The following is a 12,554-nucleotide window of genomic DNA, read 5'->3' as shown; positions in this document are numbered from 1 at the left end:
ATACATCACAAAGAGGCCCCATCCAGCCTGTATGCGAAAGTCTAAGCACAAAAGGACATTGCAATTGCCAAACTAATATTTCCATCAGGAAACAGTTTTTCGAACATCAACCGACCCAAGACATATCAACTTTAACGAGCCTGACAAAATGTTACAAAATATAACGTGCTAATCAGAGTAGAGGGAGCAGGATAGTTAGAATAATACGTGGCTTGAGCAGTTGGGCAAGAGGGAGGGATTCAAATTCCTGGGACATTGGAACCAGTTCTGGGGGAAGTGGGACCTGTACAAAAGGGACAGTCTGCACTTGGGCAGGACTGGAACTGATGTCCTGGAGGTAACGTTTGCTAATGCAGTTCAGGAGTGTTTAAACTAATATGGCAGGGGGATGGGAACCAATGCAGTGAGACAGCGCGAAGTAATATGGAGTCAGAAACAGATGGTAGAAAGGTATAAAGCAATAGTGGAAGGCCGAGTAAACAAAGGCAAGAAACAAAAAGGGCCACACTACATCATAATTCTAAAAGGACAAAGGGTGTTAAAAAAACAAGCCTGAAGGCTTTGTGTCTTAATGCAAGGAGTATCCGCAATAAGGTGGATGAATTAACTGTGCAAATAGATGTTAACAGATATGATGTGATTGGGATTACAGAGACGTGGCTCCAGGATGATCAGGGCTGGGAACTCAACATCTAAGGGTATTCAACATTCAGGAAGGATAGAATAAAAGGAAAAGGAGGTGGGGTAGCATTGCTGGTTAAAGAGGAGATTAATGCAATAGTTAGGAAGGACATTAGCTTGGATGATGTGGAATCTATATGGGTCGAGCTGCAGAACACCAAAGGGCAAAAAACATAAGTGGGAGTTGTGTACAGACCACCAAACAGTAGTCGTGATGTTGGGGAGGGCATCAAACAGGAAATTAGGGGTGCATGCAATAAAGGTGCAGCAGTTATCATGGGTGACTTTAATATGCATATAGATTGGGCTAACCAAACTGGAAGCAATACGGTGGAGGAGGATTTCCTGGAGCGCATAAGAGATGGTTTTCTAGACCAATATGTCGAGGAACCAACTAGGGGGGAGGCCATCTTAGACTGGGTGTTGTGTAATGAGAGAGGATTAATTAGCAATCTCGTTGTGCGAGGTCCCTTGGGGAAGAGTGACCATAATATGGTGGAATTCGACATTAGGATGGAGAATGAAACAGTTAATTCAGAGACCATGGTCCAGAACTTAAAGAAGGGTAACTTTGAAGGTATGAGGCGTGAATTGGCTAGGATAGATTAGCAAATGATACTTAAGGGGTTGACAGTGGATGGGCAATGGCAGACATTTAGAGACCGCATGGATGAACTACAACAACTGTACATCCCTGTCTGGCGTAAAAATAAAAAAGGAAGGTGGCTCAACCGTGGTTATCAAGGGAAATCAGGGATAGTATTAAAGCCAAGGAAGTGGCATACAAATTAGCCAGAAATAGCAACGAACCGAGGGACTGGGAGAAATTTAGAACTCAGCAGAGGAGGACAAAGGGTTTGATTAGACCAGAGAAAAAAGAGTACGAGAGGAAGCTTGCAGGGAACATTAAGACGGACTGCAAAAGCTTCTATAGATATGTAAAGAGAAAAAGGTTAGTAAAGACAAACGTAGGTCCCCTGCAGTCAGAATCAGGGGAGTCATAACGGGGAACAAAGAAATGGCAGACCAATTGAACAAGTACTTTGGTTCGGTATTCACTAAGGAGGACACAAACAACCTTCCGGATATAAAAGGGGTCAGAGGGTCTAGTAAGAAGGAGGAACTGAGGGAAATCCTTATTAGTCGGTAAATTGTGTTGGGGAAATTGATGGGATTGAAGGCCGATAAATCCCCAGGGCCTGATGGACTACATCCCAGAGTACTTAAGGAGGTGGCCTTGGAAAAAGCGGATCTATTGATAGTCATTTTCCAACATTCCATAGATTCTGGATCAGTTCCTATGGAGTGGACGGTAGCCAATGTAACCCCACTTTTTAAAAAAGGAGGGAGAGAGAAAACAGGGAATTATAGACCGGTCAGCCTGACATCGGTAGTGGGTAAAATGATGGAATCAATTATTAAGGATGTGGAAAGAGGTGACATGATAGGTCCAAGTCAACATGGATTTGTGAAGGGAAATCATGCTTGACAAATCTTCTGGAATTTTTTGAGGATGTTTCCAGTAGAGTGGACAAGGGAGAACCAGTTGATGTGGTGTATTTGGACTTTCAGAAGGCTTTCGATTAATCAAGAGATTAATGTGCAAAGTTAAAGCACATGGGATTGGGGGTAGTGTGCTGACGTGGATTGAGAACTGGTTGGCAGACAGGAAGCAAAGAGTAGGAGTAAATGGGTACTTTTCAGAATGGCAGACAGTGACTAGTGGGGTACCGGATGGTTCTGTGCTGGGGCCCCAGCTGTTTACATTGTACAATGATTTAAACGAGGGGATTAAATGTAGTATCTCCAAATTTCCGGATGACACTAAGTTGGGTGGCAGTGTGAGCTGCGAGGAGGATGCTATGAGGCTGCAGAGTGACTTGGATAGGTTAGGTGAGTGGGCAAATGCATGGCAGATGAAGTATAATGTGGATAAATGTGAGGTTATCCACTTTGGTGGTAAAAACAGAGAGACAGACTATTATCTGAATGGTGACAGATTAAAAGGGAAGGTGCAACGAGACCTGGGTGTCATGGTACATCAGTCATGGAAGGTTGGCATGCAGGTACAGCAGGTGGTTAAGAAAGCAAATGGCATGTTGGCCTTCATAGCGAGTGGATTTGAGTACAGGGGCAGGGAAGTGTTACTACAGTTGTACAGGGCCTTGGTGAGGCCACACCTGGAGTATTGTGTACAGTTTTGGTCTCCTAACCTGAGGAAGGACATTCTTGCTATTGAGGGAGTGCAGCGAAGGTTCACCAGACTGATTCCCGGGATGGCGGGACTGACCTATCAAGAAAGACTGGATCAACTGGGCTTGTATTCACTGGAGTTCAGAAGAATGAGAGGGGATCTCATAGAAACGTTTAAAATTCTGCCGGCTTTAGACAGGTTAGATGCAGGAATAATGTTCCCAATGTTGGGGAAGTCCAGAACCAGGGGTCACAGTCTAAGGATAAGGGGTAAGCCATTTAGGACCGAGATGAGGAGAAACTTCTTCACCCAGAGAGTGGTGAACCTGTGGAATTCTCTATCACAGAAAGTTGTTGAGGCCAATTCACTAAATATATTCAAAAAGGAGTTAGATGTAGTCCTTACTACTAGGGGGATCAAGGGGTATGGCGAAAAAGCAGGAATAGGGTACTTAAGCTGCATGTTCAGCCATGAACTCATTGAATGGCCTCGAAGGGCCGAATGACCTACTCCTGCACCTATTTTCTATGTTTAAGAACCAAGCCCGCCAAAATTATACAAAGGATTGTGAACAGATTGGGAGGCAAGATTAGAACACTGAAATCGTATAACTGGCCACTGTTTTCAACAGAGGTTAGAGAGTGAAAGAGAGAGAGAGGTGAGAGAGAGGAGAGAGAGGGGAGAGACTCTCCAGCCTCAAAGTCTTGAAGTCCTGAAGGAAGGAAGAATATCACCATCTACCATTAACTATCAAAAGGATTGTTAAGCATAAGTCCCTGCCTGCCCTGGAGTCTTACCTAGCTAGAATTAGGTATTGGGAGATGGGAGATATAATTTTACCACAACCCCCTTTAAATGTGTAGTGTATGGTACTTTATTCGAGTGGTTATAAGTTTGACCTTGTATCTTTCCTTGTACTGTTCTTTATTAGAGTGATTGTAAGTTTGGCCGTGTATTTTCTTACTAGAGTAATAAGCCTGTATTACCCTGACTGTAATAAAAACAAAGTTCTTTGCATCAAACATAAGAACATAAGAACTTAAGAATTAGGAACAGGAGTCGGCCATCTAGCCCCTCGAGCCTGCTCCGCCATTCAACAAGATCATGGCTGATCTGGCCGTGGACTCAGCTCCACTCACCCGCCCTCTCCCCGTAACCCTTAATTCCCTTATTGGTTAAAAATCTATCTGTGATTTGAATACATTCAATGAGCTCGCCTCAACTGCTTCCTTGGGCAGAGAATTCCACAGATTCACAATCCTCTGGGAGAAGAAATTCCTTCTCAACTCGGTTTTAAATTGGCTCCCCCGTATTTTGAGGCTGTGCCCCCTAGTTCTAGTCTCCCCGACCAGTGGAAACAACCTCTCTGCCTCTATCTTGTCTATCCCTTTCATTATTTTAAATGTTTCTATAAGATCACCCCTGATCCTTCTAAACTCCAACGAGTAAAGACCCAGTTTACTCAATTTATCATCATAAGGTAACCTTCTCATCTCCGGAATCAGCCTAGTGAATCGTCTCTGTACCCCCTCCAAAGCCAGTATATCCTTCCCTAAGTAAGGTGACCAAAACTGCACGCAGTACTCCAGGTGCGGCCTCACCAATACCCTGTACAGTTGCAGCAGGACCTCCCTGCTTTTGTATTCCATCCCTCTCACAATGAAGGCCAACATTCCATTCGCCTTCCTGATTACCTGCTGCACCTGCAAACTAACTTTTTGGGACTGGAGGGTGGTGCACGGAGCAGTGCCGTGCAACAAATTTTTAAGCCGGTTCACGGACTCCCAGGCCGCCTGCAATTTCTGCGGTCTGGAGGAGTCCGTGTTCCATGTTTTTATTGAGTGCACAAGGTTGCAGCCCCTGTTCCATTATTTGAAGGGGCTGCTCCTGAAATTCTGGCTGCACTTCAGTCCCACACTCCTGATCTTTGGGCACCCTGTGCGGAGGGGAGCGGGTAGGTCCGAAGGCCTCCTCGTAGGACTGCTCCTGGGCACGGCCAAGGGTGCCATCAGCCGGTCCAGGCAGCGGGCGGTCGAGGGGGTCGTTCAATCTGACTGCCTGCCTCTCTTCCGCTCTTACATCCGGTCCAGGGTGTCTTTGGAGATGGAGCACGCGGTGTCCACCGGTACGCTCGCGGCCTTCCGCAAGAGGTGGGCACCGGAGGGACTGGAGTGCATCATCACGCCCGGCAACCAAATTTTAATTTGATTTTACGTTTTAAAGTTTAATTTGTTTTAATTGCCGGTGTTTTTAGTGTCCCCTTCCCTTTTATAGGGGGCACTGGGGAAAAATTGTGATTTTAGTGCCCAAAAAAAAACCCAAAAAAGAAGAAAAAAAAACAAAAAAAGGAAAAAAAGGGCCTTGTAAATGTCTGGTGTGTCACCCAGGTCGGGTGGCACGGTTTAATGTGTTTTGTTTTGCAGATAAACTCCAAAAAGAGTTTCATGCACAAGGACCCCCAGGTCCCTCTGCACCGCAGCATGTTGTAATTTCTCCCCATTCAAATAATATTTCCTTTTACTGTTTTTTTTTCCCAAGGTGGACGACCTCACATTTTCCGACATTGTATTCCATCTGCCAAACCTTAGCCTATTCGCTTAACCTATCTAAATCTCTTTGCAGCCTCTCTGTGTCCTCTACACAACCCGCTTTCCCACTAATCTTTGTGTCATCTGCAAATTTTGTTACACTACACTCTGTCCCCTCTTCCACGTCATCTATGTATATTGTAAACAGTTGTGGTCCCAGCACCGATCCCTGTGGCACACCACTAACCACCGATTTCCAACCCGAAAAGGACCCATTTATCCCGACTCTCTGCTTTCTGTTAGCCAACCAATTCTCTATCCATGCTAATACATTTCCTCTGACTCCGCGTACCTTTATCTTCTGCAGTAACCTTTTGTGTGGCACCTTATCGAATGCCTTTTGGAAATCTAAATACACCACATCCATCGGTACACCTCTATCCACCATGCTCGTTATATCCTCAAAGAATTCCAGTAAATTAGTTAAACATGTTTTCCCCTTCATGAATCCATGTTGCATCTGCTTGATTGCACTATTCTTATCTAGATGTCCCGCTATTTCTTCCTTAATGATAGCTTCAAGCATTTTCCCCACTACAGTGTCCTTTGCACTTTTGTCACACCCCCCAAATAAATCCAGAGTACAGAACCTAAGGGAGTGGGAGTGATTCGAAATCGCTCAAGTTGGTCAGAAGGGAACCTGACCCCCTCATCGATACCACAGCACCTCCCCCTTACAAAATGGCGACCGCGGCAGGACTCTGGTACACGGGGTGTGATGTAGAGAGTGCTGGTTTGGGGCAAAGAACCAAAATGGAAGAGAGGATTTCCTCCTATGTGTATAAGAAAGTGAATGTAACTAAGGTATGGGTGCTTAGTCTATTGCGCGCTGAGCTTCCAGCTGATGCTGCAGCCCAGTGAACAGCAAGTAAAGATCACAAAGAAGCAGTAGAGAAAGCAATTTGGTTGGTCTGTCTACAGCGACAGGTCCAACTGCTAGACAGAATGAATGAAACATTACAGGCAGAGTTATGGGAATGCGCAGAGAACTATCAGGAAAGGGTTATGTCAGAAGAAAGATTAATCGGAGAACTCCGTAAGCTAAAACAGGAAAGGACCCAAATAATGGAAAGGTTTAAAAACAGTCAGGACTATTTTCACTGTCAGGTTACCAAGGCCAAAAGTAATGAAAGTCACTGAGGGAGGAAAGCACTCGCCTCACCCTACAAGTAAAAGACTCCAGGAAAGTTTAAAAGATGTGCAAGCAGCGTATAAAGTAGTTAGCACTAATGGGTTTGAATCGGGAGACCATGGTCCCTGCCAGCAGCAAATTAAAAGTTTAAACCTTGCTCTGTCCAAGGCAAAAGGCATGGTATGCCTAATAAGCCCGGGTACGCCCCAGGTAAACCTGGAAGAGAAGGAGGAAACTACCCGGCTATTACCTGTGGCACCGGTGACTACACCGGTTCAGCAGCAGGAGGGGAAAATCAGTTGTGGGGCGGACAGGGATAGTGAACCACCACCACCTGCAGCACCGAGTTTCAGCTCAGCTTGGCAGCAGGGAGGAGAGGGAGGCAAGCCAGAACAGGGAGAGCCAGAACCAGGGCCAATGTGCCCGGTCCGGCTACAGAAGTTTGGCCCGCCCACCCTTGGCGAGGGTCAAGGGCCCCTGGAAAGTCAGTTTGTGGTCCCCACACTCCCCACCAGCTTAGGGCTATGATAAGCCATCTGGGAAAGCTAACTCCAAAGGGAGACATAAGAACATAAGAATTAGGAACAGGAGTAGGCCATCTAGCCCCTCGAGCCTGCTCCGCCATTCAATAAGATCATGGCTGATCTGGCCATGGACTCAGCTCCACTTACCCGCCCGCTCCCCGTAACCCTTAATTCCCTTATTGGTTAAAAATCTATTTATATGTGACTTGAATACATTCAATGAGCTAGCCTCAACTGCTTCCTTGGGCAGAGAATTCCACAGATTCACAATCCTCTGGGAGAAGAAATTCCTTCTCAACTCGGTTTTAGATTGGCTCCCCCGTATTTTGAGGCTGTGCCCCCTAGTTCTAGTCTCCCCGACCAGTGGCAACAACCTCTCTGCCTCTATCTTGTCTATCCCTTTCATTATTTTAAATGTTTCTATAAGATCACCCTTCATCCTTCTGAACTCCAACAAGTAAAGACCCAGTCTATTCAATCTATCATCATAAGGTTACCCCCTCATCTCCGGAATCAGCCTAGTGAATCGTCTCTGTACCCCCTCCAAAGCCAGTATATCCTTCCTTAAGTAAGGTGACCAAAACTGCACGCAGTACTCCAGGTGCGGCCTCACCAATACCCTATACAGTTGCAGAAGGACCTCCCTGCTTTTGTACTCCATCCCTCTCGCAATGAAGGCCAACATTCCATTCGCCTTCCTGATTACCTGCTGCACCTGCAAACTAACTTTTTGGGATTCATGCACAAGGACCCCCAGGTCCCTCTGCACCTCAGCATGTTGTAATTTCTCCCCATTCAAATAATATTCCTTTTTGCTGTTTTTTCCCCAAGGTGGATGACCTCACACTTTCCGACATTGTATTCCATCTGCCAAGCCTTAGCCCATTCGCTTAACCTATCCAAATCTCCTTGCAGCCTCTCTGAGTCCTCTACACAACCCGCTTTCCCACTAATCTTAGTGTCATCTGCAAATTTTTTTGCACTACACTCTGTCCCCTCTTCTAGGTCATCTATGTATATTGTAAACAGTTGTGGTCCCAGCACTGATCCCTGTGGCACACCACTAACCACTGATTTCCAACCGGAAAAGGACCCATTTATCCCGACTCTCTGCTTTCTGTTCGCCAGCCAATTCTCTATCCATGCTAATACATTTCCTCTGACTCCGCGTACCTTTATCTTCTGCAGTAACCTTTTGTGTGGCACCTTATCGAATGCCTTTTGGGCCATCAGCAACCGGTCCCAAAGCCCTTATCAACCAGTACCTTGGCTGTGAGCAATAAACAATTGGCCGTTAGCAACTGGACCCTTGCCGCTCACCCACTTGGCCTTTAGCAACGGGCCCCTTGGCCTGAAGCAACCGGTCCCATGGTGCTCAACCTCCGGTCCTTTGGTCCTAAGCAACCACTCCCTTCGCCCTTAGCAACCGGTCCCTTGCCCCTCAGCAACCAGTGAGTTGGCCATTGGCAACTGGTCACCTTGCCATCGGCAACCGGTCTCTTGGCCCTTGGTGTTATGCATGAATACAGGGTCTGACTAGATACTGTGAGCTCAAAGTAAAGTGTGACAATAGTCTTTTATTACAGGTCTCCAGAGTGCCTCTCCAGCCTGTGAGGCCTCCTTAAGTACAGGTGCTCCCAAGGGATTGTGGAATCCCTTGGGACTCCATGGGATGTGCCCTCTGGTGGCTATACAAGGTATTTAAAGGTTTACATATATAACAAAACTCCCCCCAAAGTCAATGGTGTAACTATTTAGAAGTTGAGTCGATCTGTGGCCTTTCTTTCCCTGGTTGATCGTGTCGGTGCAAATGCTGGTTTTGGTGAGTCATTTGTTGGGCCCTCGCTAGGCTACTGTGCAGCTGGCCTTGCTGGGCTGCCTGGTGTGGTGAGTCCTGCTGGGCTGCTGCGGGTGATGGATTCTGCTTCGTGGCCAACCGCGGTGTCTGTTGCCAATGGTGTGTATGTTGGGGGGGGTCAAAGAAGGTAGGGTCCAATATGGGTTGTTGAGGATCGTCCGTGAATCTGAGTCTCATTTGGTCCAAGTGTTTCCGGTGAATGAGTCCATTTGAAAGTTTGACCCGAGATACCCTGCTCTCCTCTTTGGCCACGACAGTACTGGGAAGCCACTTGGGACCTTGTTCATAGTTCAACACAAATACAGGATCATTGATTTCAATTTCGCGTGACACATTTGCGCTGTCATCATATGTACTTTGTTGAAGCCGCCTGCTCTCTACCTGTTCACGTAGACCAGGGTATACTAACAAGAGCCTTGTTTTAAGTGCCCTTTTCATGAGCCGTTCAGCGGGTGGAATTTCAGTGAGCGAATGTGGTCTCGTGTGGTAGCTAATCATGATATGGGATAGGCGAGTCTGCAGTGAGCCTTCAGTTACCCTCTTCAAGCTGTGCTTGATAGTTTGCACTGCTCTCTCTGCCTGACCATTGGATGCTGTTTTGAACGGGGCAGATGTAACATGTTTGATCCCATTACGGATCATGAACTCTTTGAACTCGGCACGGGTGAAACATGGCCAATTGTCACTCACAAGGATATCAGGCAGGCCGTGCGTGGCAAACATGGCCCGCAGGCTTTCAGTGGTGGCAGCGGACATGCTAGCCGACATTATCTCACATTCAATCCATTTGGAGTATGCATCTACAACCACTAGGAACATTTTACCCAAAAACGGGCCTGCATAGTCGACATGGACCCTGGAACACGGCTTGGAAAGCTAAGATCATAAACTTAGTGGCTCCTCCCTGGGTGCATTGCTTAACTGCGAGCATGTGTTACATTTGTGCATGCAGGTCTCTAAGTTCACATCGATACCGGGCCACCACACTTGGGATCTGGCTATCACTTTCATCATTACAGTGCCTGGGTGAATACTGTGGAGATCACTGATGAAGGACCACTACCTGATTACCCCACAGAAGGCAGTCTGCCTGTATAGTCATTTCATCTTTGCGCCGCTGGTACGGCTTTATCTCTTCCTGCATTTACAATGGGACACTAGACCAGCTCCCGTGAAGCACACAATTTTTTACTAGGACAGTAAGGGGTCCTGGCTCATCCTGGTTCTAATCTGTTGGGCTGTGACAGGCGATTGCTCACTCTCAAATGCTTCCACCACCATGGCTAAATCTGCGGGCTGCGCCATTTCTACCCTCGTGGTGGGCAATGGCAGCCTACTGAGAGCTCGGCACGGTTTTCCCTGCTTAGCCTGTGGCGGATGGCATAGTTGTATGCAGACAATGTGAGCGCCCATCGGCCTTTTGGCTAAGATCAAGTGTAGTACCGTTTCTGACCAGCCACCATGACCTCCGGGTGGTTTCTCCCTGGTCAGGAAGGTATATGCTTGCATTTTTGGAAACAGGAGGTGGGTGGGGAGGTTTGACCCATCTACCTCCACGGAGGTGTGTGGGGGACCTGACCCATCCACCTCCATGGCACGAACCTGGTATTGCAGTACTTCCAGGAACGGTGCAGTGGCTCTAGGCCTTTTGGCTAAGAGCATTGGCGCAGAGTGATCCTTGGCATGTGCAAGGTGACCTCTGGCGTTTGTGATTTGACAAAGAATTGGAACGATTGGCTACGAATTTTTAAAAAAAAATGTGAGCGCCCATCTCTGAATGCGGGCCGATGCATTCGTATTTATCCCCTTACTTTTGGAAAAAAAGGGTTATCAGTGGCTTATTGTCAGCTTCCAATTCAAATTTGAGCCCAAACAGATATTATTGCATTTTATTTACCCCATAAACACACGCTAACGATTCTTTTTCAAGCATGCTGTAGGCTCCCTCAGCCTTAGACAGACTCCTGGATGCATAAGCAACCGGTTGCAATTTCCCAAAATCATTAGCTTGTTGCAATACACACCGAACGCCATATGATGATGCATCACATGCTCTTACCAAACGCTACATGGATCATACAACACAAGCAATTTGTTTGAGCAAAACAATTTTCTAGCTTTTCCAAAGGCATTTTCTTGGCTTTTGCCCCATACCCATTCGTCTCCTTTACGCAGTAAGGCGTGCAGTGGTTTGAACAATGTGCTGAGACCCGGTAAGAAGTTGGCAAAGTAGTTCAGGAGTCTTAGAAACGATAGCAGCTCCATCACGTTCTGTGGCCTCGGTGTGTTCTCGATTGCCTCAATCTTCGAATCGGTGGGCCTGATGCCATCCGCCGCAATTCTTCTCCCCAGGAACTACAGTTCAGGCACCAGGAAATCGCACTTCGAGCGTTTTAACCTGAGCCCCACACAGTTGAGTCGATTAAGAACCTACTCCATGTTCTACAGATGCTCGACTGTGTCCCGACCTGTAACCAATATGCTATCCTGGAAGACGACCGTGCGCGGGATCGACTTCAGTAAGCTTTCAATGTTTCTCTGGAATATCGCAGTGGCTGATCGAATCCCAAATGGGCAACTGTTGTAAATGAAATGACTTTTGTGCGTGTTGATGCAGGTGAGGCCCTTCGATGATTCCTCCAACTCCTGCATCATGTAGTCCGAGGTCAAGTCCAGCTTCGTGAACGTCTTCCCTCCCGCCAGCTTCGCAGAAAGGTCGTCAGCTTTTGGTAGTGGGTATTGATCCTGTAGGGAGAAGCGATTTATAATTACTTTGTAATCACCACAAATTCTGATGGTGCCATCTCCCTTGAGGACTGGAACAATCAGACTCGTTGAATTCGATTGGCGAAATGATGCCCTCTCATTGAAGCAGTCCAGCTTGATCTCTATTCTTTCTCTCATCAAGTACGATACTGCTCTCTCCTTGTGATGGATGGGTCGCGCCCCCGGACTTAGATGGATCTGTACTTTTGCTCCTTGGAACTTCCCGATGCCTAGTTTGAACAGCGAAGGGAACTTGTTTAAGACCTGGGCACACGAAGTGTCGTCAGTGGACAAGAGCGCTCGGACATGATCCCAGTTCCAGTGTATCTTTGCCAGCCAGCTCCTGCCGAACAGCGTGGGGCCATTGCCCGGTAATACACAGAGTGGTAGCTTGTGCACCGCTCCACCGTAGGATACCTTTACAGTAGCACTGCGGATTACGGGAATCAGTTCATTTGTGTAAGTTCTCAGTTTCGTGCGAATGGGAGTCAAGACTGTCCTTGAGGCCTTGCTGCACCACAATTTATTTTGCTCATAATGGACTGGCTCGCGCACGTGTCCAGCTCCATTGACAGCGGGAGTCCATTTAATTCAAATTTAAGCATTATCGGGGGACACTTTGTGGTAAATGTGTGCACCCCATATACCTCTGCCTCCTCAGTCTGAGGCTTTGGTTCGTCGTGATCTGCCGTGAATTTGTAGCGATTACAAAGTAACTATCAATCGTTTCTCCCTGCAGGATCAATACCCACTGAGCTGGACCTTTCCTCCAGAGGAAAAATGTTCTCTCCATCTTACATTGATGTGTTTG

At 47.0% G+C, this 12,554-nt stretch overlaps 1 protein-coding gene and 1 pseudogene across 1 annotated transcript in view; one reads left to right on the top strand and one right to left on the bottom strand.

Moving 5' to 3' along the window:
* LOC139238004 (3',5'-cyclic-AMP phosphodiesterase 4B-like) overlaps window positions 1–12,554 on the bottom strand; it is a 505,001-nt gene that overhangs the window by 454,159 nt on the left and 38,288 nt on the right. The window lies entirely within an intron of this gene.
* On the top strand, window positions 10,384–10,616 carry LOC139238036 (U2 spliceosomal RNA; annotated as a pseudogene).

The sequence above is a fragment of the Pristiophorus japonicus genome, chromosome 24, assembly GCF_044704955.1.
Source record: "Pristiophorus japonicus isolate sPriJap1 chromosome 24, sPriJap1.hap1, whole genome shotgun sequence".
Taxonomy (NCBI): Eukaryota; Metazoa; Chordata; class Chondrichthyes; family Pristiophoridae; genus Pristiophorus; species Pristiophorus japonicus.
This window is presented reverse-complemented; position numbering and strand designations above follow the sequence as displayed.